This window comes from Octopus bimaculoides, chromosome 5, assembly GCF_046866305.1.
Source record: "Octopus bimaculoides isolate indiv1 chromosome 5, ASM4686630v1, whole genome shotgun sequence".
NCBI classification, from domain to species: Eukaryota; Metazoa; Mollusca; class Cephalopoda; order Octopoda; family Octopodidae; genus Octopus; species Octopus bimaculoides.
This window is the reverse complement of record NC_142932.1, coordinates 124581208-124607299: the sequence shown is the minus strand read 5'-3', so window position 1 is coordinate 124607299 and position 26092 is coordinate 124581208. Positions and strand designations below refer to the sequence as shown.

General features: G+C 36.9%; 1 protein-coding gene across 4 annotated transcripts in view; it reads right to left on the bottom strand.

Moving 5' to 3' along the window:
- LOC106876232 (core alpha-(1,3)-fucosyltransferase) overlaps positions 1-26092 on the bottom strand; it is a 706231-nt gene that overhangs the window by 680136 nt on the left and 3 nt on the right. For all 4 annotated transcript variants that reach the window (XM_089353038.1, XM_089353039.1, XM_089353041.1 and 1 more), the window contains exon 1: positions 25865-26092. This exon is cut by the window's right edge and continues 3 nt beyond it. The gene's annotated coding sequence lies outside the window, so the exon portion shown is untranslated. The remainder of the gene's footprint in view (positions 1-25864) is intronic.

Below are 26092 nucleotides of genomic sequence, written 5' to 3'. Positions count from 1 at the left end.
GACGCCAGGTTGGTTCATGTGGGAGTCTAGACAGGAAGAGGTCCAGTTTTGATTTGAAAACACCTACATCCAGTTTGTGTAGGTCCTTCAGGCTCTTTCTGAGAATATTAAAATGCTGTGATCCCCTGAAACCCAGGCTGTTGCAGTAACTGGTCCTGAAGCGCGATGGCATTGTTGGGATCTTTGGCTCTGTGGAGTATATATATATATATATATATATATATATATATATATATATATATATATATATATATATATATATATATATATATATATAGATATATATATATATATATATACATTGATTGACCGCTAGTTACTAAAGTTTTCTTTTTGTTTTATTCTCTCTGTTTATTTTCTCGTGTTTCTTTCTGTTGAAGAGCGTAGGCTCGAAACGTAAAAGGCTTTCTCACCTTCCCGAGCGTTAAACTAATACACCTGTGTGTTGTTTACACACCTGTCTCTGTCTTTTGTTGTTTTGTAAATTTCAACTATATCTATCTATCTATCTATCTATCTATCTATCTATCTATCTATCTATCTATCCATCTATCCATCTATCTATCTATCTATCTATCTATCTATCTATCTATCTATCTATCTATCTATAAATATTGCTTACATAATGAATATTGACCGTTTATTTACGCAAATATTGATGACGTAACTATTTTTAATGGAATTAAATGGAATTAATATAATATATCTAAATAATGTTCAGACTTGTTAAGAAACCTATGCTCAACTACTCGATATATAAATAGCTACCCTCTCCTTCACACTTTATCTCGACAGTTCCCTCCCCTATTCACTCGTTTTTCTCTCTATAATATCTATATCTTCTTAACTACCATACCACCATCAATTAGCTATTATGTATCATATTTGCACGAACACAAATGTATTGAATATATTTATTTACATACGTATGGTAACAACGGTTCTTTCAAGAAAACACACACCCCTGAGTTTGTCGTAGGTTAATCTAAATGTCGAAATGTAACTTCCGTTTGGAAATTCTTCCTGAAGAAATACCCAATTGACTGGCTTCAAGTATGGGAATTTGAATTAAAGTATTTTATTTCTGTGTTTGAACTGATTGGGTGTGGAAACAGCTATAGGCAAGAATTTCTCTACATGAATTCGAATATCTTTGAATAAATAACGTCTGTACGTCAATTTTTCCACTTTCTTCCTTATCTCATTTATATATATATATATATATATATATATATATATATATATATATATATATATATATATACATATATTTCTACTAGAGGCACAGGGCCTGAAATTTTGAGAGAGTAGTCTAAGTCGATTGCTTCGACCCCAATACTCAGCTAGTAACTATTTTATCGAAAGGATGAAAGGACCAACGCACACTTGGTCAACACACTTAAATAATTCGGTGAAATGCAGGTATTGTACACTGGTGTAAACGATACTATGAACACTGTACTATGCAAGGTACTAGTCTACACAAGGTACCCCAGTCTACACAAGGTACCCCAGTCTGCACAAGGTACCACTAAACTAGTTTGGCAGTCACGAGAATGTAAAATTCTTGTTCGTAAATTATTGCGGATTATAAGTGTTTTCGGACCATGCAAGTCGAGAAAGTCTGTGATGCAGTGATGTACCTGTAATAACAAATTCACCAACTTAGATCTTGAGTTGTTCTAAGAGATGAGAAGTTATTTAGACCTCGGCGAGATCTGAAATGAAGACCTAAATATCAATAACCAAATTCCACTAGGCTTCTTTTCTTTTCGCCGAAAGTCTAACGATTCTTCTGACCAATTTGTAATGTCGTTACAATGTTATTTGTAAGAATGCCACACGTTTCAGCGGAGGCTTTGAGTGGACGGAATCGGAATCGATACTTGGTACTTAGAAGGCTCAGGGAGAAATGACAAAATAAATAAGACCTGTTAAGTTTTCAACTTTGGACATTTAAGATGCGTAACTATATGCATCTATTTCAACAAGGAGTAATTCCTGAAACTACATCGTCGAAGATATTTTGAGATAAAACTTTCTAACATTAGTAAACAGAAAGGTGGTGAGCTGGCAGAAACGTTAACACGCCGGGCGAAGTGCTTAGCAGCATTTCGTCTGTCTTTATGTTCTGAGTTCAAATTCCGCCGAGATCGATTTTGCCTTTTATCCTTCCGGGGTCGATAAATCAAGTACCAGTTGTATACTGTGGATCGATCTAATCGACTGGTCCCTCCTCTAAAATTTCGGGCCTTGTGCCTAATAGAAAATAATATTTGTATATGATCAAATGTATGGAAGCGTGGTGTTATATAAAGTCGTTGACTCGAATTTAATGTTTGTTCTCTGATCAATGTTTTTTATTTTTTATCTGTGTCTCAGTTTCATTTGAGCACTTCTTTTTTGCAGTCTTATAAACTCTTTTGTCTCCATAAAAAGAGGCAAACATTATTTCTTGTCGTATATACATACATACATACATACATACATACATGCATGTATATATATATAGGATAAACTTACGTGGAAATGGATGCGTGGCGTTCAATCACATAGTAATAAAAATAATATATATATGTATATATACATACATATATGTACATATATATATAAGTATATACATATATATGTCGTATATATGTATATATATATGTGTATGTGCGTGTGTATATGTTTGTATGTCTGTGTCTGTCCCCCCCCCCCCACATCACTTGACAACCGATGCTGGTGTGTTTAGGTCCCCGTAAGCTAGCGGTTCGACAAAAGAAACCGATAGAATAAGTACTAGGCTTACAAAGAATAAGTGCTAGGGTCGATTTGCTCGACTAAAGGCGGTGCTCCAGCATGGCCGCAGTCAAATGGCTGAAACAAGTAAAAGAGTAAAGGAGAGAGTATACAGGACGTCATAAAACGTAAGCAACATGAAATACGAGCCTCCCCCCACACATCCCCGCCCCTCCCCCACACATCCTCGCAAGCTACTTACCACACCGCCACTCCTACGCCTACATTTTCTGTTTTTTTTTGTTTTTTTTTCAGAAAATGAAGAGTAATGAGACGAATTAAGCGTGCGTTGAATATATATGTAACAGAAAACGATGGAGCATGTTTTACCTTGCTTCAGTCATTAGACTGCGGCCATACTGGGGCACCACCTCCATAAATCTTTAATTGGATAAATCGACCCAAGTACTCATAATTTTTTAAGCCTTGTACTTATTCTATTCTATTGGTGTATTTTGCCGAACCGCTATGATACAGGGACATAAACGCACCAACAGCGGTTGTCGAGCTGTTGTGGGGACAAACACAAACACACACACTCACACAAATATTATATAGAGATATATATTCGACAGGCTTCTTTCAGTTTCCGTCTACCAAAAAATCAACGTTCTGTAGCTATAGTAGACAATAGTTGCTCACGGTGCCACCCAATGAGATTGAACCCAGAACCATCTGGTTGTGAAGCAAGCTTCTTACCACACACACATGCCTACCCCTATTTGCTCAATTTTGAATAACAATTGCTCAGCCACCAAAGATTTTCCTTTGCTTTTTTTTTTGTTTTATATTTTTAGGTTTGTAGGCTCAAGGGCTAAGTCTACGATTCAAAGTGTTCCAGCCGTGCCGTCCCCACCTGTTGTTTCCAGGACTAAATTATGTAACGCAACCTTCTCTTTTATCATGACTGCAGGGTGAGATTCTGCTAGAAATAGAAGCGTGATCTTCCTCAAATGAGACCCCGTTGTTTTAAAGGACAGTAAATTTATCTACAGCTGGAAAACCTTGCTCAGTTACGGTTGTCCTGGGGCTAAACAGAAACACCAACGGAAATCAGAGGGAGCGCAACCAACATCAACAACAGCAATATGAAGTGACGAGGGAAAATAGCAGTCAAATCACTCTTAAACTAAACCTAACCAACGTAAATATGGAAAAATATAAAGGATGAACTAGCCCCTGGATGGTCATGGCTGGAGTGCTTTTCTTCATACGTCTGCTCGATCGCAGCTTAGCTAAACATTAGCAGCAGCAGCAATAGCAGCAGCAGTAGCAGCAGTGTAGACAATCACAGGTGCTTTTCGTTAGCTAATTGTGAAACTTGCTTGAATAGATTTGTGAACCAAGGCGTTCTATCCGTGACCAAACCGCCTGTCTTTTCTAACCTAGTATTGCATCGTCTGTTGTGCTGTTGTTTCTCGAAAACACTTGGTTATGATTTGAAGGGAAATTTGACTACCATTTCTAGCATACCGACCGGTCACAAAGGGGTCAAAAGCAACAGACGCCATCGGTAGTGCAATCAACACCAGGGTATCAACACTACTACTACTACTACTACTGCTGCTGCTGCTGCTGCTGAAACTACTACCACTACTACTACTATTTGGATGTTGCTATGCTATTGTTTTTGTTCTGTTATTTTTATTATATTTTATTTTTAATTTATTCCTGCAACAATCTTTACTGATGTTGCCAACCATTCTACAGTGACAATAATAGTAGTAGTAGTAGTAGTAGTAGTAGTAGTAGTAGTAGTAGTAATCATGATGTTGATGGTGGCAGTAATATGAGTACTAATATCACTGCTACTACTACTACTACTAATAATAATAATAATAGTAGTAGTAGTAGTAGTAGTGGTGGTGGTGGTGGTGGTGGTAGTACAGAAGCAGCAACAATCATAGTAGTACTTATCGTAATATAGTAGTATTATTTGTAGTAACAGCAGCAGCAGCGGCAGTAGTGTTGGTGGTGGTGGTGGTGGTGGTGGTGGTGGTGGTGGTGGCTGCAGCATGGAGCCGTTAGATCTGCGCGCGTGCGCGATCGTCGCCAAAGTGAAAGTGTTAAGAGGATCGCTGGCAGCCATACTGACACGGAGCGGGAGTCGGGGCTGTGAGGAGGAGGTTGAGCGAGCGGGGAATTCCTGGAGCGGTATTTTTATGAGGTGTGGTAGGAGGTTTTGCGGCAAAGATGGCGGTGGCGGCAGAGGCTGTCGTGGTGGTCGTGGTAGGAACAGTGGGAGTTCCGTTGCTGTTGTTGTTGTTGTTATTGGTGGTGGTGGTGGTGGTGGTAGTAGTTGTGGTGGTAGTGAAGTAGTTATATTGGTGGCGGTGGTGGTAATGATACAGTTACTGAGGGTGCTGGTGGTGGTGCTGATGTTGTTGATGTTGGCATCGTCGATGGAGGTGGAGTGGTGGTTTTTTTTGTGTGTGGGGTGGGGTAATCTTGTTTCCTTTGTTCTTGTCGGTATTGTTGTTGTCGATAGTGGTAGTGATAACGCTATTGCTGTTGTTGTTGTTGTTATTGATGGTGGTGGTGGTGGTGGTGGTGGTGGTGGTGGTGGTGGTGGTGGTGGTGGTGGTGGTGGTGGTGGTGGTGGTTGTGGTGTTGTTTTTGGTGCTGTTTTTGCTCGCGAAGTTGATCAATATCTTGATCATGTTGTCTATAATGATGCCAGTGGAACTGGTTTTGTTGCTGTTGTTGTTCCTGCTGCTGCTGATGATGATGATGAAGATGATGATGATGAAGATGATGATGATGATGATGATGATGATGATGATGATGACGATGTTGGTGATGATGATGATGATGGTGATGATGATGATGACGACAATGATGGTGATGATGATGATGACGTTGATGATAATAATTATGGTTGTAATTATTCCATCGATTATAAAAAAGAGAATGCTGACAGTTACGATGATGACAATAAAAACGACTCGTAGAATGGAGTGCGAATGTTCACGCCGCAACGGTTATATCAGTGATAAGAGGAACACCAACAGCAACAACATTGCTACTAATGGTTTCTTTTATTAGCCACATGGACCTAGAATAATAATCCTTTCATATTTTGACACAAGGTCAGCAGATTTGAAACGGGAGCGGAGTCGATTATATCGACACTCAATGCTCAGCTAGTACGTATTCAATAACAACAACAACAACAACAACAACAACAACAACAACAACAACGACAATAATAATAATAATAATAATAATAAAAATAATAATAATAATAATAATAATAGTAATAATCCTTTATACTGAAGGCACAAGACCTGAAATTTTGAGGGAGGGGACTATTCGATTATATCGACCCTTATTCTCTACAGGTACTTGATTTATCGACCCTGAAAGAATGAAAAGCGAAGCCGACCTCGGTGGAATTTGAACTCAGAACGTAGGGGCAAGCGAAATACTTCTAAGCATTCTGCCTCTTGTGCTAACAATTCTGCGAGATGGAATGATAAAAGTAATAATAATAATGATGATGATAATAATAATAATAATAATAATAATAATAATAATAATAATAATAATAATAATAATAATAATAATAATAATAATAATAATCGTTTCTTTATTGGGCACAAGGGTCGAACACAAAAACAAATCCCAGTAGGGATGGGGGTTGGAGTTCCACCCAAGACCGACCAAGGTACCCTTCATATCCTGGTCACTTCGACCGCCAAGAGCACCTCAGACAGGCACCCCTCTTCCTCTCAACTGTTCCGGCCTACAAAAATGTTCAGAGTAGGCCCATTCACATGGGCCATTTTCGCCACATTCACCCACCTTTCAACAAAATTACTGGGGGGGGGTGGGGCAGTACATCCTTCTTCACCCTCAACTTCCTTTTCAAGTGGAGCTTGGAAAAGCCGATGAAATTATAATAATCCAAAACTACGTGGAATGATATTATAAAACGGTGACAACGGCGAAGACCGCGACGGCAAAAGACAACAGGAGCGGCAGAAAACAAAATCGAGGATAAAGGTAAGGAAAAAGATCAACGACAACACAAATAAAGTGATAGCATGTTGTCAACTTAATGTGACAGTCCCACGAAAGGGAAGAATGCTACTGTTATTTAGCCCTAGGAAACACCGTTTCCTGTTGGACTTGACACATTTCCTGTGTCCTTATGTTTTCAAACTGGAGACAAGTACCTCCACCCAGCATAGCCAGCATCCAGAGACTAGTTTCAGAGTCATTGCTCTTCATCAATCTGGAGTAGCATGGCTTGCTAGCTGTCGATGCTTATTTGCCTTTGAAAACAAATATATTTCAGGCGAAATACATTCACTGATTTTTGAAAATAGAAATAATACATTTCTGGAGGCTGGCTTTGCTGAGTGGAGGTGCTTGTCTCCCCCTTGAAAACATAGGGACACAGGAAATGTGTCAAGTCCAACAGGAAACGTTGTTTCCCAGGGCTAAATAACAGTAGCATTCTTCCCTTTCATGGGACTGTCACATTAAGTTGACAACATACTATCACTTTATCGTGCTGCTACTGCATAAATCTCTCTGAGAGATCTAGAAATGTATTATTTTGACAGCACAAATAAAAATATAACCGAAGAGGACGATGAGCAAAGAAAAGGACGATGACAACAGCAAGAACAAACAAATTTTATTTATTTGCCTCAAGGTCGACAATGAGGGAACTTTGCATAGAGCGGTTATAAAATGATGGAATTCGAAGCACCTTGAACTGGAAATGAGAAACAGTCTATTACATAACAACGAAAACAACAACAGCAATAATTATTCCTACTCTAGGCACAGGGCCTTAAAAATTATAGGGGCAAGGGGCTAATCGATTACATTCACCACAGTGAGTAACTAACTAGTTCTTATTTCATCCACTCTGAAAGGATGAGAAGCAAAGATGACCTGGGTGGAATTTGAACTCAGAACATAGTGGCAAACGAAATGCCGCTAAGAATTTCACCTGGCGTGCTAACGGTTCCGCCAGCTCGGCACCATGACAACAACAGTAATAATAATGTGATGTGCCCCTCATCTTTGTGCCCACAGAGGGGGATATCACAAAGTAAGTTATTATTTGTGTGGCAGTCTACATAAATAATGAGGGGGAAAGAAATGGAAAAGAAATGGAATTTGATAAAAGTATCCAAAATAGGCGAACACCTAAATGATGCAGTCCTAACACAGTCGAAATTCCAACTGAGTCTAATCAAGGAACCGCAAAAATCCAGGATTAACTTAACCATCAAAGGTATGAGCCTTCACCCAATTGTTCTCCAGTCTGCTGGCGCAAGTGGCAGAATCTTTACCACCCCCGGGCAAAATGCTTTGCGGCATTTCGCCTGTCTTTATGTTCTGTGTTCAAATTCCGCTGAGGTCGACTTTGCCTTTCATCCTTTCGGGGTCGATAAATCAAGTACTTGTAGAAAACAAGGGTTGATATAGTCGATTAGTTAACAAAATTCAAAATCAAAATAGACACAATCGATATAATCGATAGGTTAACAAAATTCAAAATCAAAACACACACAAAGCCCTCCAAAATAAAAAAAAACAAAAACAAAACCACTTGATTGTATTGGAGAACAATGGCATTCAAATGGTGTGTGATGTGCCACAGGATGAGGGCAGTGAACATCCTGCGCTCAAAGTACTTTTCCTTGTTTAAATCATCGTTTCAGCTGTAGGAACAAGTCCTGAATTTCAGTGTTCAACCGTCCTTTATTTTATCGACTACGAAAGTATGTGAGACAAATTCGTACTTAATTTATCGACCCTTAAGGTCCCTAAGGAACTTAAGCTTGAGATAAAAAATCAAAAGGACGAAATAGTAATGATGATTATGATGATCGTGACGATAATGAGGAGGAGGAAGAGGAGAAGAAGAATGATCATTGAAATAAAAATAATGGTATCTAATTTTAGCCCAAGACCAAAAATTTCGAAGAGAACAGGGGCCAGTCGTTACTATTGACATCAGTACTTATCTGGTATTTTATTTAATTTTATCGACCCAGAAAGAATTGAAAGGAAATTTGACTCAGACAGTATTTTAAACCGGAACGTAAAATGTCAGGCAAAATTCTACATGGAATTTGAACGGCGCTTGAACAATTTTGTCAACTCGAATAATAAATCTGCCGGTAATACTGGCAGAAGGTAAGTAATTTGTTGAGGAACGTGCAAGGGATAAAATCAATTTAAAAGAATCGAATATAATGATTGATAAGTACGATATTGACATCAGGTTGATTGTCTTGTGAAATTGAAACGTTTCCAATAGATCAGAGAGAAGCGGCCATTGTTTATGTATTGTTTCTGTCAATGTCCACAAAAACAATGTCAGTAAGTGTACAGAATGATTACAAGGATGCTGCTGCTGCTGATGACGACGACGACGACGACAATGATCATGATGAGGAGGAAGAGGAGGAGCGTTGATGATGATGATTTCATTAAAAATCTCACAGGTGTGGACGCATGTAATGAGAAGTATAAAGTCACTTATACTTATAATAATCCTTTCTACTATAAGCACAAGGCCTGGAATTTCGGATGAGGGACCCCAGTATTCAACTGGTACTTATTATATCGATCGTGAAAGGATGAAAGTCACAGTCAACCGCAGAGGGATTTTAATACCGCCCGGCGCAGTGACGGTTCTGTCAGCTTACCGCTATAATAATAATAATGTTAATAATTACAATAATTAGAATAATAATAATAATAATAGCAATAAAATTATATTGAAAGACTGCAGACAAAAATCATGACTCCTCATTGATGTGACTGTCCCAGTCGACGTAAATATATCTGTCAAGACCTATCAAAAACTAAGCAAGTATAAAGATCTTGAAGGAGAAATTGGCAAAATGTGGAACCTCAAGACTAAAAGAATACCTGTCCTCATAGATACCCTGGGAATGATAGCAAAAGGGGCTGATTGCTACCTAGCTCAGATACCAGGAAACCCCCAAAATGCAGAAATTCAAAAAATAGTGCTCATGGGAACTGCCCATATCCTACGTAAAATACTGTCTATGTGATCTCAAAATTTAAAACATTCTCTGGAACAATGCTTTGTGCAAAACCAAATATATGACACCCTAGGCATAACACCAATAAGAACTTCTAACCTGTTGTCTCTTGAGGTCTCTGGGTGAGACTTGGAGCCAACTTGTACAAATACAAAGCAAAAGTCAAATATATAATAATAATAATAATAATAATAATAATAATAATAACAATAATAATAATCCTTTCTACTATAAGCACAAGGCCTGAAATTTGGAGAGAGGAGTGTAATCGATTACATCGACTCCAGTGTGTCTTTAGTACTTAATTTATCGACCGCGAAAGGATGAAAAGCAAAGTCGACCTGGGTGAAATTTGAACTCAGAACGTAGCGATGAGTGAAATACCGCTAAGCATTTCCTCCAGGGTGCTAACGATTCTGTCAGCTCACCGCCTCAGTAAAAATAATAACAATAATAATAATAATAATAATAATAATAATAATAATAATAATAATAATAATAATAATAATGATAATAATAATAATAATAACAATAATAATAATAATGATAATAATAATAATAATAATAATAATAATGATAATAATAATAATAACAATAATAATAATAATGATAATAATAATAATAATAATGATAATAATAATAATAATAATAATAATAATAATAATAACAATAATAATAATAATGATAATAATAATAATAATAATAATGATAATAATAATAATAATAATAATAATAATAATAATGATAATAATAATAATAATAATAATAATAATAATAATAATGATAATAATAATAATAATAATAATGATAATAATAATAATAATAATAATAATAATAATAATGGATTGGATTGGATTGACTTTAAGAAGGCGTGTGATATGATGCCTCATTCTTGGATCGTTGAATGTCTGCAGGTGTTTGATGTTGCTGACAACATCACAAATTTTTTGATGCATAGCATGAAAGAGTGGAAAACCAAATTGTACTCAAGAAATGTATTCCTTGGAGAAGATAATCTTAAAAGGGGAATCTTCCAAAGTGACTCATTTCCTCCGTTACTTTTTGTAATTGTACTATTACCCATAACAGTGACACTTACGGAAGTTAAGATGGGTTACCGATGTGGGAAGAAAGGCCCACCATTGAACCATCTGCAGTTTATGGATGACCTGAAATTGTTTCGGAAATCTGAAAAACGGATAGATTCCTTAACCAAAACAGTCCAGAAGTGTGGTAGGGACATCGGTATGGAATTTGGGATTACCAAATGCTCAGTACTTAATATGGAAAGAGGGAAGAAAGCAGCCTTCAGAGGATTGCGGCTACCATCAGGAGAGACCATGGGTGAACCCGACGGTAGTGGGTATAGATATTTAGGGACTGTGGAGCTGAATGATAGTCTACTCAGAGAAATGAAAGTCAAGGTCAGTGAAGCGTATACAAAGAAAGGCTGAATATGGCGTTGAAATCCAACCTGCATGCCAAACATTTGATTACCGCAATGAATATCTGGGGAGTTTCAGTGGTCAGATATAATGCATCCATTCTCAAATGAACTAAGGAGGAAATATCAACGCTGGATAGAAGGACGAGAAAGTTGATGACGCTTCATGGGGCGCTACACCCTAAAGCAAACGTAAACAGACTGTATATGAAAAGAAAGAATGGTGGCAGAGAACAAATTAGAATATACCATTGTATAAGGGGTGAAAGGAGAAAGCTTGCCGAATATTTGATAAATAGTGATGAAGACCTGCTGCAATATGTCGCGAAAGATATGGGTGTAAATGCAGATGAAACGATGACCAAGGCAGAGTTTAACCAAAGAGCTGAAGAAAAGAGAAAATAAAACCTTCTTGAAATGAGAATGCAGGGACAGTTTGAAAGGAATACACAAGGACAATCCAGCATCGTGGGCATGGCTTGAGCGATGTGATTCGAAGCGTATCCCCGAAAGCCTGATAATTGCTACACAAGACCAGGCTCTCGCCACCAATTCAGTGAAGTATAACATCTATAAAACTTCTGACACACCAGAAATGCAGACTCTGTGGAGAGAGTGTGGAAAATGTGACCCACTTGGTAAGTGGATGTGAGAGCCCTGCACAAAAAGAATACAAGCGCCGCCACGATAAAGTGTGTGTGTATCTTCATTGGCTCTTATACTGTAAATGCCAATATGAAGTAACAGAACTGGTACGAGCAAGTACCAAGTAAAGTTAAGCAGGAGGATGGAAAAGTAACGATACTCTGGGGCTATGATTTTCAGACGGATCGTGTAATCGAACACCGTCGGCCGGATATTGTCATATCGAATAAAAGAGACAAATACTATCAGGTCATTCATGTAGCCATACGAAATGACATGAATGGTGTGAGTAAAGAGGTTGAAAAAATCACCAATTACTCCAAATTCAAAGTGAAAATGGCAAGACTGTATGGAATGCGAGAGGGTAATGTAAAAGTGATACCAGTGGTGATCGAAGCGTTGGGCTCAATCGCATTGAAACTTGAAAAGTTCTTAAGGCAACTGGAAATCCTATTCTAGATATGACAGGTTAGCTTGGAAAGTTAAGCAGTTGTGGTCGATGAAAAAGGTAGCAGTAGTACCAATAATTGTCAGAGCCCTGAGAACAGTGAGCAAAAATCTCTAGAAGTACGTGGAACAAATAGGGGCTGCAATAAGGGTGGAGCACTTGCAGAAAACAGCACTGCTTGGAACCGCTTGAATACTCCAGAAGGTGCTTGAAAAATAAGGGGTCCAACCTTAGTTAGCTGCTAGTGAACAGCTGACACCGTAGTACATCTCCAACGTTAGAAGCTGTGCAAAGGCAATAATAATAATAATAATAATAATAATAATAATAATAATAAATACCTAGGGGTAATTGAAGGGGACAATATCAAGCACTCAGTGATGAGGGAAAGGATCAGAAGAGAATGTTATCGCAGGGTGAGAGCAATACTGAAGACAGAGCTGAACGCGAGAAACAGGATCGAAGCGATCAATGCTCTAGCCATACCAGTCGTGACTTACAGTTTCAACATCGTTAACTGGTCAATTACTGAAATATGTAATGTTGACAGAAAAATACGAAAACTGTTGACAATGCATAGAATGCACCACCCTAAGGCAGATATAGAACGTCTTTATCTGCCAAGAAAAGAGGGAGGTCGAGGACTACTACAGCTGGCATTATCAATGAAGGTAGCGACAATTGGCCTAGACACCTATATGAAAAACTCTGAGGACTGGATGCTAAAACTTGTCTTAAAATATGAAAGCAAGAAAGCATCTTACTCAGTAACAAAACAGGCAAAGGAATATCTAAGTGAATTCCAATTGCAACAAATTCAAGAATTAGACGAACTAGAAACACCTACAGAAAAAGCTAAGCGCTTGAAAACCCGTGCTAAAATTGCTGCCTTAGCTATTATGACTGAAAAATGGCATGGAAAACCTCTCAATGGCAAATACCCAAAGAGAGCGAATAATGCAGATATTGACAAAGCCCTTACCCACCAATGGTTAATGGCCTCTGGATTGAAATCAGAAACAGAGGGGTTTATCATAGCAGCCCAAGATCAATGCCTACCTACAAAGAACTACCAGGCCAACATATTAAAGAACGGCAGCTCCCCATTATGTCGTATATGCCAACAACAAAATGAGACCATCGATCATGTTGTCTCCATGTGCAGTCTGCTTGCGCCTACAGAGTATCTCAACAGGCATGATAGAGCTGCACAATATATTCACTGGGTAATATGCAAAAACCTGGACTTGCCCCATGATAAAAACTGGTGGGAACACAAACCACCCCCAGTACTTGAAAATGATCACATTGCACTCCTCTGGAACTTCACCATTCAAACTGACAGAAAGATAGACGCAAATAGGCCAGACATCATACTGAAAGACTTCAGACAAAAATCATGCCTCCTCATTGATATGACTGTCCCAATTGATATAAACGTATCTGTCAAGACCTACCAAAAACTGAGCAAATATAAAGATCTTGAAATAGAAATTAGCAGAATGTGGAATCTGAAGACGAAAACAATACCTATTGTCATAGGTGCCCTGGGAATGACAGCGAAACGGGCTGATTACTACCTAGCTCAGATACCAGGAAACCCCAAAATGGCTGAAGTCCAAAAGATAGTGCTCATGGGAACTGCCCATATCCTACGTAAAATACTGTCTATGTGATCTCAAATTTTAAAGCAAACATAATTTTCTTATGGTTTCTTAAACATTCACTTGAACAAAACTGTACAAATCCAAATATATGGTACCCTAGGCATAACACCTACATGAACTTCTAACTTGTTGTCTCTTGAGGTCTCTGGGTGAGACTTGGATCCAACTTGTACAAATGCAAAACAAAAGTCAAACATAAAATAATAATAATAATAATAATAATAATAATAATAATAATAATAATAAATTCACAGACACGACAGAGCTGGGACCTATATACACTGGAAGCTATGCCAACACTATGGAATAACAACAGAAAAAAGATGGTATAAACACACGCCAGAAAAGGTCACAGAAAACGAGAAAGCAACCATACTCTGGGATATGCCAATACACACAGATAGAGAAATTAAGGCAAATAGACCAGATATAGTTGTCAAAGATCATGAAGAAAAAAAATGCTTTCTAATTGATGTATCAATACCAGCAGATGACAACGTTTCTCTAAAAGAAATGGAAAAACTTTCAAAATACAAAGACCTGGAAATAGAGATAACTCGAATGTGGAATCTAAAAACAGAAACAATTCCTATCATAGTAGGTGCCTTAGGTATAATAAAAAAATATTCAGACAAATACATAACAAAAACACCAGGACTTACAAATATATATAACATACAGAAAATTGCACTACTGGGCACTGCACACATTCTACGCAAAACACTTTCAATACAGTAAACATAAGAGTACCACAGCAAACCACAGCACATACCCAAGGCGCACAGAGGTGCGCTCGGTAGTGAAGTGAAAGCACGTTATAAAAATAAAACTAAAAATAATAATAATAATAATAATAATAATAATAATAATAAAAATAATAATAGTAAATACCCTGATGCAATATTAGACACTGTCTCTCATGGCTTCTGACCTGAACTGATTGCAAGTGTTATCCTGAACATGTTTTGTCTTAGTGTTTTGTCTCAATACCGCAGATCTGTTTGACCTTAACCAGTTGAGAATGTCCTTTAGTGACTGACAATATGTGCATCTCTGATACCGAGCAGGAGTAGGGGTGGGGAGTATCATAATCATGTGTTGAGTGGAGTTCTTTGCGGTTTGAATAATTCCGCCTTGGAAACATGGGTTTTTGTTACATGATCCTTAAACAACCCTTTTTCAGGGACCTTTTGATTAGGATGACCTACCCGACCTGAAGAAAATTCTAACTAGGCCCCACCTGCAAGGTCCTGCTCAGTTCATCTTGATACGAGATCACCACGTCGCGTACATATGGTTGTGATGCATGTGCCTGGTGTACCCTAATCAGACGGGTGGTCATGCTGGGCATATTGGGCTTCGGGTATTTGTACCCCAGTGTCACTTTGATGGCATCCGCTGCTCTCTTACTCAATGATAATAATGTTCTTTTGTTTAGCATGGGGACGTCTGATATATATATATATATATATATATATATATATATATATTATGTAGCAAGCGATCGATATTAAGAAGAAAGTGGGCTACACGCAGCACGACATATATAAACAAGTGAATAGATATAGTCACAAATAAGTACTGCTGCTGCTTCTGCTACTACTACTATTACTAGTTAGTAGTAGCATTAGTATTAATATATAGTAGCTACTAAGAGAAAGAGAGAAAGAGAGAAGGAAAGAGAGAGAGAAGTAGCAGGAAACAGCTGGTAATCATTTTGAGCTGATGACACTGCTAGAGCACCGTCAAATGGAGTGGAGTGTCTGGCTGAAGGACGACACGCTGCGTCCGAGACGAGGGACTAAACTCTCGACCTTATGGTTATGGATCCAAAGCAATAACCAACAGGCCACGCGCCTTCACATATTTACTATTCCTACACCACGACGACCACGACGCCGCCGCCACCGAATCCAACCATCACCCCCTTACTCCCACTACTACTACTACTACTACTACTACAAGATTTGCCGTATGTGCATCTTTCATAGTTATTGTTTAATATTTCGCTTGTTTTAGTCACTAGCCTGAGGCCATACTGGGGCAACGCCTTGAAAAGTTTTTAGTTAAATGAATCGGTGTTAGCAACAGCGTCTTTATAGCCTGGTACTTATTCCACCGGTGTCGTTTTCCCGAACTGCTGAACTACGGGAGACGTAAACACACCAACACCGGTTGCCAAGCGGTAGAGGGGTACAAACACCCCTTCCCAGCCTCACACACACACATATATGTATATATATATATATATATATATATATATATATATATATATATATATATATATATATACGGCGGGCTTCTTTCAGTTTCCGTCTACCAAATCCACTCACAAGGTTTTGGTCGGCCCGAGGCTATAGGAGAAGGCACCTGCTAAAAGTAACAGGAAGTGGGGCTGAACCCGGAACCATGTGGTTGAGAAGCAGAATTCTTACCACTCTGCCATGCTCGCGCTTATTTCTTTATATTTTATGCTTTTTCCTCGCAAAGACGGCTTAAGTTCATAACACTGAAGGCATGACAAGGCATATATATATATATATATATATATATATATATATATATATATATATATAGTGTATGTGTTTGTTGCTTGTGTCTGTGTTTGTCTCCCCACCATCGCTTGACAACCGATGTTGATGTGTTTACGTCCCCGTAACTTAGCGGTTCGGCGTAGAGAGTACGATAAGTACTCGGCTGACAATGAATAAATCCTGGGGTCGATTTATTCGACTACAGGTGGTGCTCCTGCATGGCCGCAGTCAAATGACTGAAATATGTAAAGGAGTAGAGTGTATATATATACATATATATGTGTGTGTGTGTGTGTGTGTGTGTGTGTGTGTGTGTGTGTGTGTGTGTTTAAACTCTTTCCGTTAATTTTTATTTTATCTCATTTGATTCTGTGTAAACACCCACACTTTCTGCAGTGTGTCTTTCAAATGACCCCTTCAACAGCTGCCCCACACGCAGAGAACACAAATCATCATCGTCACCACCATCATCATCGTCATCATCATCATCATCGTCGTCATCATCATCATCATCATCATCATCATCATCATCATCATCATCATCGTTGTCACCATCATCACCACCTCATTCACCATTATTGTCTTCATCATCAACGTCATCACCACCACCACCACCACCACCAATTTTAGGGGAGGGAACTATTTGATTACATCGGCAGCAGTACTTGATTGGTACTTAATTTATCGATCCCGCTAGGATGAAAAGCAAAGTCGACATCAGCGGAATTTGAACTCAGAACGTAAAGATGGACGAAATGCCGTAAGCTATTTTCCCGGCGTGCTAACGATTCTACCAGCTCGTCTGTTTAATAATAATAATAATCCTTTCTACTACAGGCACTCGGCCTGAAATTTTGCGGGGTGGGGAAAGTCGATTACGTTGACCTCAGTGCGCAACTGGTACTTATTTCATAGACCCCGAAAGGATGAAAGGCAGAATTTGAACTCAGAACGTGTGGACGAACGGAAGACAAATGGCTGAAGAATATTGAAATAGAATGCCCGGCAGAGCTCCTACAGAAAGTTTGTCTCTTAGGGACAGCATGGATTATCAGGAGGGTTCTAAGAACTTGGAAGACTGCTGAAAACCTGTGGATACCTAAGGTTACAGGTAATAACCTTCTACCCACATAATTCCTACCAGGAATAAGACCGAACCTGAGCCAAACCAACATAATAATAATAATAATAATAATAATAATAATAATAATAATAATAATAATAATAATAATAGGAAACCCCAAAATGGCTGAAGTTCAAAAAATAGTGCTCATGGGAACTGCCCATATCCTACGTAAAATACTGTCTATGTAATCTCAAATTTTAAAACAAACACATAATTTTCTTATGGTTTCTTAAACATTCTCTTGAACAACACTATGTACAAATCGAAATATATGGTACCCTAGCATAACACCTACATGAACTTCTAACTTGTTGTCTCTTGAGGTCTCTGGGTGAGACTTGAATCCAACTTGTACAAATGCAAAGCAATAGTCAAACATAAAATAATAATAATAATAATAGTAATAATAAAATGCCCTGATGCAGTACCAGGAAGTGGCTCTCATGGCTTCTGATCTTAACTGATTGGAAGTGTTATCACGTACATTGTTTTGCCTTCATATAAAAGATGGGCCTCAGCAAATATTCTGCTCAATACCACAGATCTGCTTGTCAGTTGTTTGACCTTAACCAGTTGAGCATGTCTCATGGTGGCTGACGATCACGAGCAGAAGTAGTGGGGGAGTATCATAGCCTTGTGTTGAGAGGAAACATCGGAGTCTGGAATCATCGGAGTTTTGTTCAACATCCTTAAACAAAGTTTATTCAGGGACCTTTTGAGTGAGATGGGCTACTCGACCTGAAGAAAATTCTCATTGGGGCCCCACCTGCAAGGTCATGCGCTGTTTATCTTGATTTCGCGCACATATGGTTGTGATGCATGTGCCTGGTGTACCCTTATCAGATGGGTAGTCATGATGGGTATAATGGGCTTCGTATATTTTACCCCAGTGTCACTTTGATGGCATGCACTGCTCTCTCGCTCAATAATAATAATAATAATAATAATAATAATAATAATAATAATAATAATAATAATAATAATAATAATAATCTTTTCTTCTATAGGCACAAGGCATGAAATCCTTTTAGCGAGTGTGTTAGTCGATAATACTGACTCCCGGTACGATTGATCCACTGGTACTCGATCCACTGACTTCAAACATGAAAGGAAAATTCAACCCTGGCGTTATTTGAAGTCAAAGCCTAAAATTGGAAAAACACTTCTTGTCCCCGACGCAGTAACGATTCTGGCTGTATGTTTCATCAATAATAATAATAATAATAATAATAATAATAATAATAATAATAATAATAATAATAATAATAATAATTATTATTATTATTATTATAATCTTTTCTATTATAGGCACAAGTTCTGAAGTTCGAGAAAAGGGGATGAGTCGACCCCAGTGGTGATTACATCGACCCCAGTGCGTAAGTGGTACTTAATTTATCGACCCCGAAAGAATGAAAGGCAAAGTCGATCCTGGCGGCATTTGAAATCAGAACGTGAAGACAGATAACAACAACAACAATAATAATAATAGTAATAATAACAATGATAATGTTAGTAATAATACTAATGATAATGATAATAATAATAATAATAATAATAATAATAATAATAATAATAATAATAATAATAATAATAATAATGTAGTAGCAGCAGCTGCAATACTAGTAGTAATAGTAGCTGAAGTAGTAGTAGTAGTAGTAGTAGTAGTAGTAGTAGTAGTAGTAGTAGTAGTAGTAGTAGTAGCCAAGAGAGGCAAGCGAGTGATGCAAGAGTGTCTGTTGACACCACTTCATCTCCTTAGAAAGGTGCTTCTTATCAAATGCCTTCTCTGAAGGGCGTGACACCTTAATACACACACACACACACACACACACACACACACACACACACACAAGGCAAGTACAAAAGCCAGAACTGGAGATGCAAAAGTATCATCATCATCATCATCATCATCATCATCGTCGTCGTCGTCATTATCAACAATAACAGCGAAACAACAATAACGGTTTAAAATTTTGGTACAAAGACAACAATGTCGGTGGAGAGGGGGAGGATTGTGTCGATTAGATCGACCCCAGTGTGTAACTGGTACTTTTTGTTTTTTTATCGAATCTGAAAAGAGGAAAGAATTTGAACTCTGAACGTAAAGACGGACGAAATGCCGATAAGGACTTCGTCCGGCGTGCTAACATTTCTGCCAGCTCGCTGTCAGAACGACAACAAGAACAACAACAACGACGACGACGACGACGACGACGATGATGACGATGATAGTGATGATGATGATGATGGTGATGATGATGGTGATGATGATGATGATGATGATGATGATGATGAAGAAGACAATAATGGTGAATGAGGTGATGAAGATGATGATGATGATAATGATGATGATGACGATGATGATGGTAGTGATGATGATGATTTGTGTTCTCTGCCCCTGGAGCAGCTGTTGAAGGGTTCGTTTGAAAGACACACTACAGAAAGTGAGGGTGTTTACCCAGAATCAAATGAGATAAGAAAATGACACACACACACACACACACACTCACACACATATACAGTATAAACCTAACACATGAGAGCGTCTCCTGACAGAAGAGGGCATCTTAGGTAGGAGGCCAACCATGCAAACCCCACCGGCCTTTGATTTCTTTATTTCTTACTTAGACGAAAAAACAGAAAGGCTTTTAAAAAGAGGAAAGAAAAATGAAGGATGTGTGTCTGACGCAGGCGACAATGATAATACTTGATGACGGCGCTAATGAGTTTGAGAGCAATTAATATATGACGCACAGTGGTAAGGAATTGTGGTCTTTCTCCTTGGTTGTCTGCACATTGTTTATTCCTTTGCATGTATGTATGTATGTATGTATGTATGTATGTATGTATGTATGTATGTATGTATACAATATCACACTTGAGGATGCTTATACCTTGCATGAGAAATCCAAAGATCTTGGGTTCTCGCCTCTGCTTGTACCTGTCTTCCTCGCATTTAAAACGTGACTACCTTATTGAAATACTTTACACACACACACACACACACACACACACACACACACACACACACACACACACACACACACACATACACACTCAGAGTAATCCCTCGCCATTTTGCGGTTCACTTATCGCGGTTTATTATTTAGGCTCACGTCGATTCCTCCGTGGTGTTGTTTTGCACTTATAACAAAATAAATATATACAAATGATAAAAAAAAAAATATATATATATATATATACACAATACAGTACTGTTTCTACTTCGCGGATTTCTACTTATCGCGGGGTGTTATGGAATGTAACACCCGCGATGGTAGAAAGATTGCTGGATTACTGCATACACGTTTATGTATATGTGTAGGTATGAATTTGAACTGTCAGTTTAACGCACTCTCATACACGGATATGTATATATAGAGCGAGTCTACTTTCGCTATCAAGTGCACAGTTCGTTCTGTTTCTCTTCCACACCGAAGTTTCACTACACAGAAAGAAGAGAGAAAATCACACACACACACACACACAAACACACACACACACACACACACACACACACACAGAGCAGAAGTAACCACATTTACACACTGAGTTGGAAATATGAAACCAATGTAGGATGAGCGATTAAACACATACATATACATAGAAATATACACATCTGCGTATATACACACTCACACATACTGATACACACACACACACACACACACACACACACACACACACACATTCACACATATATATATGTTGTCACACATGTACAAATATATATTCATTCACGTGCATACTTAAAAAAAAGGAAATAAAAAATAAAATACATACACACACACACACACACACACACACACACACATATATATATATATATGTGTGTGTGTGTGTGTGTGTGTGTGTATGTGTGTGTTTGTTTAAAGATATTTATGTACATTCACATATCGTTTTGTTATCGCTAGAACGGTGTTTATCCCTGATATATCCTCTTATCCGGCCACACCAGTTGCTGCTGTATATCAGCCATTTCATTCTCTGCTGTATGAACCGGTGTATTTTCTGCGGTATAAATTCGTTAATAGTCACTTTAGTGACATTCGTCCCCACCGCACCCGTTCGATCTATCCAAATTTACAGACAAATTATATCTATATATTTATCTAAATATCATTATTTCTCAGTCGATTTTTAGATATTCTGTCCTTTCTTATTGGTGTGTATACGCTTACAAACACGTACAACTATATTGGCACCGATATATACAAAAATATGCTTATACATGTTCATATAGGCAAATTCTTATCTGAGCCATAACAGCGGGATAAACAAATAAAGGGCAGTTCCGTTATAACAGACTCAAAACAATACAGAATTGAAAGCCAATCGCACCGAAAGACTATAAAAAAAACAGGTCGATTTGTTCGACTAAAGGCGGTGCTCCAGCATGGCCGCAGTCAATTGACAAAAAGAAGCAAAACTATAAAGGAGCATATATAAATATATATGTCAATACACATTCATATACATATAGAATATATGTATACATATAGGTTTATATACATATATAGGTACATATAAATATTTACATACACACGCGCGCACACACACACGCACGCACACGCACACATATATATACACAGGTATATATGTATATATATTCACTTAAATACGTTTTTATACATTTATTTATAAATAAATATAGATATATACCGGTATCTATGCATCTATACATCGGTGCACGTGTTTATACATACATACATACATACATACATATATACATACATATAGGTATACATACCTACATGTAGGCATACATATATATGTATACATACACACACACATATATATATATATGTATATATATATATATATATATATATCTGTATATACACACACACACACACACACACACACACATATATATATATATATAACCATAGGATAGGCATATAAAATTACAAGCGAACATAGTAACACAGACAGGGTCAGTCACAAATATACACAAACTCATACAAAAACGAATTGATAGGCAGGTGTATATAGAGAGACTTAATCATCCATAATCTGCCCTTCCCAATGTATTGTACATGAAATATATATAAAGTATAAATGTATGTATATATAAATGTGCGTATGTGTGTGCGTGTATGTCATTGTTTGTCTGAATATATATACATTTATGTGTATATGTAAGTGTGTGTGTTTGCGTGTATGTGCGCATGCAGATATGTCCACAGGTGTATGTGTAATTATAAGCGCTTACATACATTCATTTGCAATTAAACTTATTCATACATTTTCAGATAGCATCGGTATGTACACACCTTTTATATATATATGTGTGTGTGTGTGTGAGTGTGTGTGTAGAGTATGTATTAAAATAGTACATATATTATGTAATACATATATACATGTATATGCAAACACATATATGTGCATACATATATATATACATAGATACATACACACACACACACACATACACACACAGACACACACACACACACACACACACACACACACACACACACACACACACATATATATATATATATATATATGCATATATATATATACATGCATATTAAGTTAGACATGGTATGGATCTGTACTGGCCGAAACCTTTCAAAGTTATCAAAGTTATATATGTATATATATATATATATATATATATATATATATATAGCAATATGTATACACACACACACATAGACTTATATTTAAATTTATATTTGCTTGGAATATGCCCGCTATGGATCCGGGACACCATGGTTCAACACGTGTAATAAGGCCCCATCTTATACACACACAGACACACCGACATGCACACAGACATACACACACACACAAACACACACACCCTCACATATGTGTACATGGATATGTATGTATACATCTGTATGATATATATGTATATTATATATATATATATATAAAGTAATACACACACATCATACAAAAAGACATATTTTGTTCAATGTGAAAATGAAAGTGAAAGAGAGAGAGAGAGAGAGAGAGAGAGAGAGAGAGAGAGAGAGAGAGGCGATTATAGCGAAACCACTTTCTAAGACAAACTATTACGTATGTATAGTGAAAAACGAAATCATTTGCATATGATCACTTGTTACATTTCTTTATCAGTATCAATACAAACTTGTATATATTCGTTCCTGTACAGTTTCACAGACGAAAATATAACTTGCATACTGTCATTCGTCCTTCCCTGCCAGTATTCACGTCAATAATATATGCGTACCTGTGTTTTTGTGTACGTACGTAGATGTGTAATTGAGGTTAATTTTTTTAAAGCAATTTTAAGCAAAATAACAGAATATCTAGATTTTGGAGGAGTGAATGTCGAGAATGAATTTGTAGGGAAAAATTTAAATTGACTGGTGCTTTACGTTTCGTTTGACGGCTCATTCAGCCAACATAATAGAAAGAACCACTAGGAGACCGATAGAAGTCTCAGTAATAATACGAATTCTACTGTATATATATATATATATATATATATATATATATATATATATATATATATATATATATATATATGTGTGTGTGTGTGTATGTGTATATGTGTATAGACAAACATACATACATACCCACAGAGATAAACACACATATATATTTCTATATATCTATGCATATATATATAATGTTAATGTTTTGTGTTTATGCTCAGTTACGAGTTTACATCACCAATCAGATGAGTTACGCTATATGTTATTAGCGTGCAAAGCTATTATTCCTAAGCAATTATATTGTTGATAGTGACTTCGAAGTTTTGACTATTTACGACATCATCGGATATATAGATAGGTTCATAGATTGAGAGATACATAGACAGATAGACAGGTAGATAGATAGATACGTAGATGGATAGATAGATAGATAGATAGATAGATAGATAGATAGATAGATAGATAGATAGATAGATAGATAGATAGATATGTATGTATGCAGGTAGATAGATAGAAAGAAAAACGATAGATAAATAGAAAAATGAATTGATCGATAAACAGATAGACATACATGAAGATATGTAACATGCTGTTGTCATTTTAATTTGAAGACAGGGTCTTAGACCAAATCTCCTCCCTGGTAATTATACCTCCGAAATGTATACACATATACATACATAAAAGTATACACACACACACACACACACACACACACACACACACACACACACACATATATATATGTATGTATGTATGTACGTATGTACGTATGTATGTACGTACTGGCATCTGAAGAGTCTTCAGAAGAGAAATATCTTAAATGAAGGAGCGAATTACTATGAAATTTCAAGGAGAAATCGGAATATTACGAAATCGACAAATAAATAAATGAGTGCATAACGGAAAGTACGGTAACAACGGGAGATAAGTCACTACGCTATGAGTGTGTGTACATAGGAAGGAAGCTCTCGAGGTAGATATGTACACACACATATATATATATATATATATATATATATATATATATATATATATATATATATATAGATAGATAGATAGATAGATAGATAGATAGATAGATAGATATACATACATACATATATATATATGTATTTATATATATATATAAATAGATCTATCTATCTATCTATCTATCGATCTATCTATATATATATATATATATATATATATATACATATATATATATATATATATATATATATATATGTGTGTGTGTATACGTTTATCAATTCTTTACACATCATGACTGTATACGCGCATATATACACACACACAAACATACTTATATATACACCAACATATACGTCAGTGTATGCATATATATATATATATATATATATATATATATATATATATATATATATATGTATATATATACATACGCACACTCACACACCTACACGCATACTATATAATATGTGGAAATACACTCATACATAAAATGATTTTCGTGTCACATGCATTCATTTTAGTCTGCACAATTATAAGTGCAGAAATGTGCTTAGAAACGTGTACATACCTATAGACAATCACAATCCGAATATATTTATATGCATACGCATACGGCGATATAAAAGCGTTTGTGGAAACAAGCGTTCGCTCCCATGTAGGGAATGGAACTTGGCATGTGTCAAGACACACGTGCGTGGAAATAGTAGCAAAGAATGGCGACGGATAAATGAAAGAAAGGAGGAAAAATGTATGGAACTCCAAGAATATTCAGTAACATGCCCACTTACCATTCCAGAAATTCGGTGTTCATGTCCTGCTAGTTTCGAATGGATTTTGCTGTGGCGTTTCCATATCTCCTCCGAATATTTTCGTTTGTTCTCCTTTTCACTCACTTCCTTTTGTTTTTCTTTCACTTTTTAATTTCCTTTTCTATAGTTTTTTTTCCTAATGGAATGTTTGGCACAGATGTATATAAATTTCGATAATATGGGTATGCATGTATATATATATATATA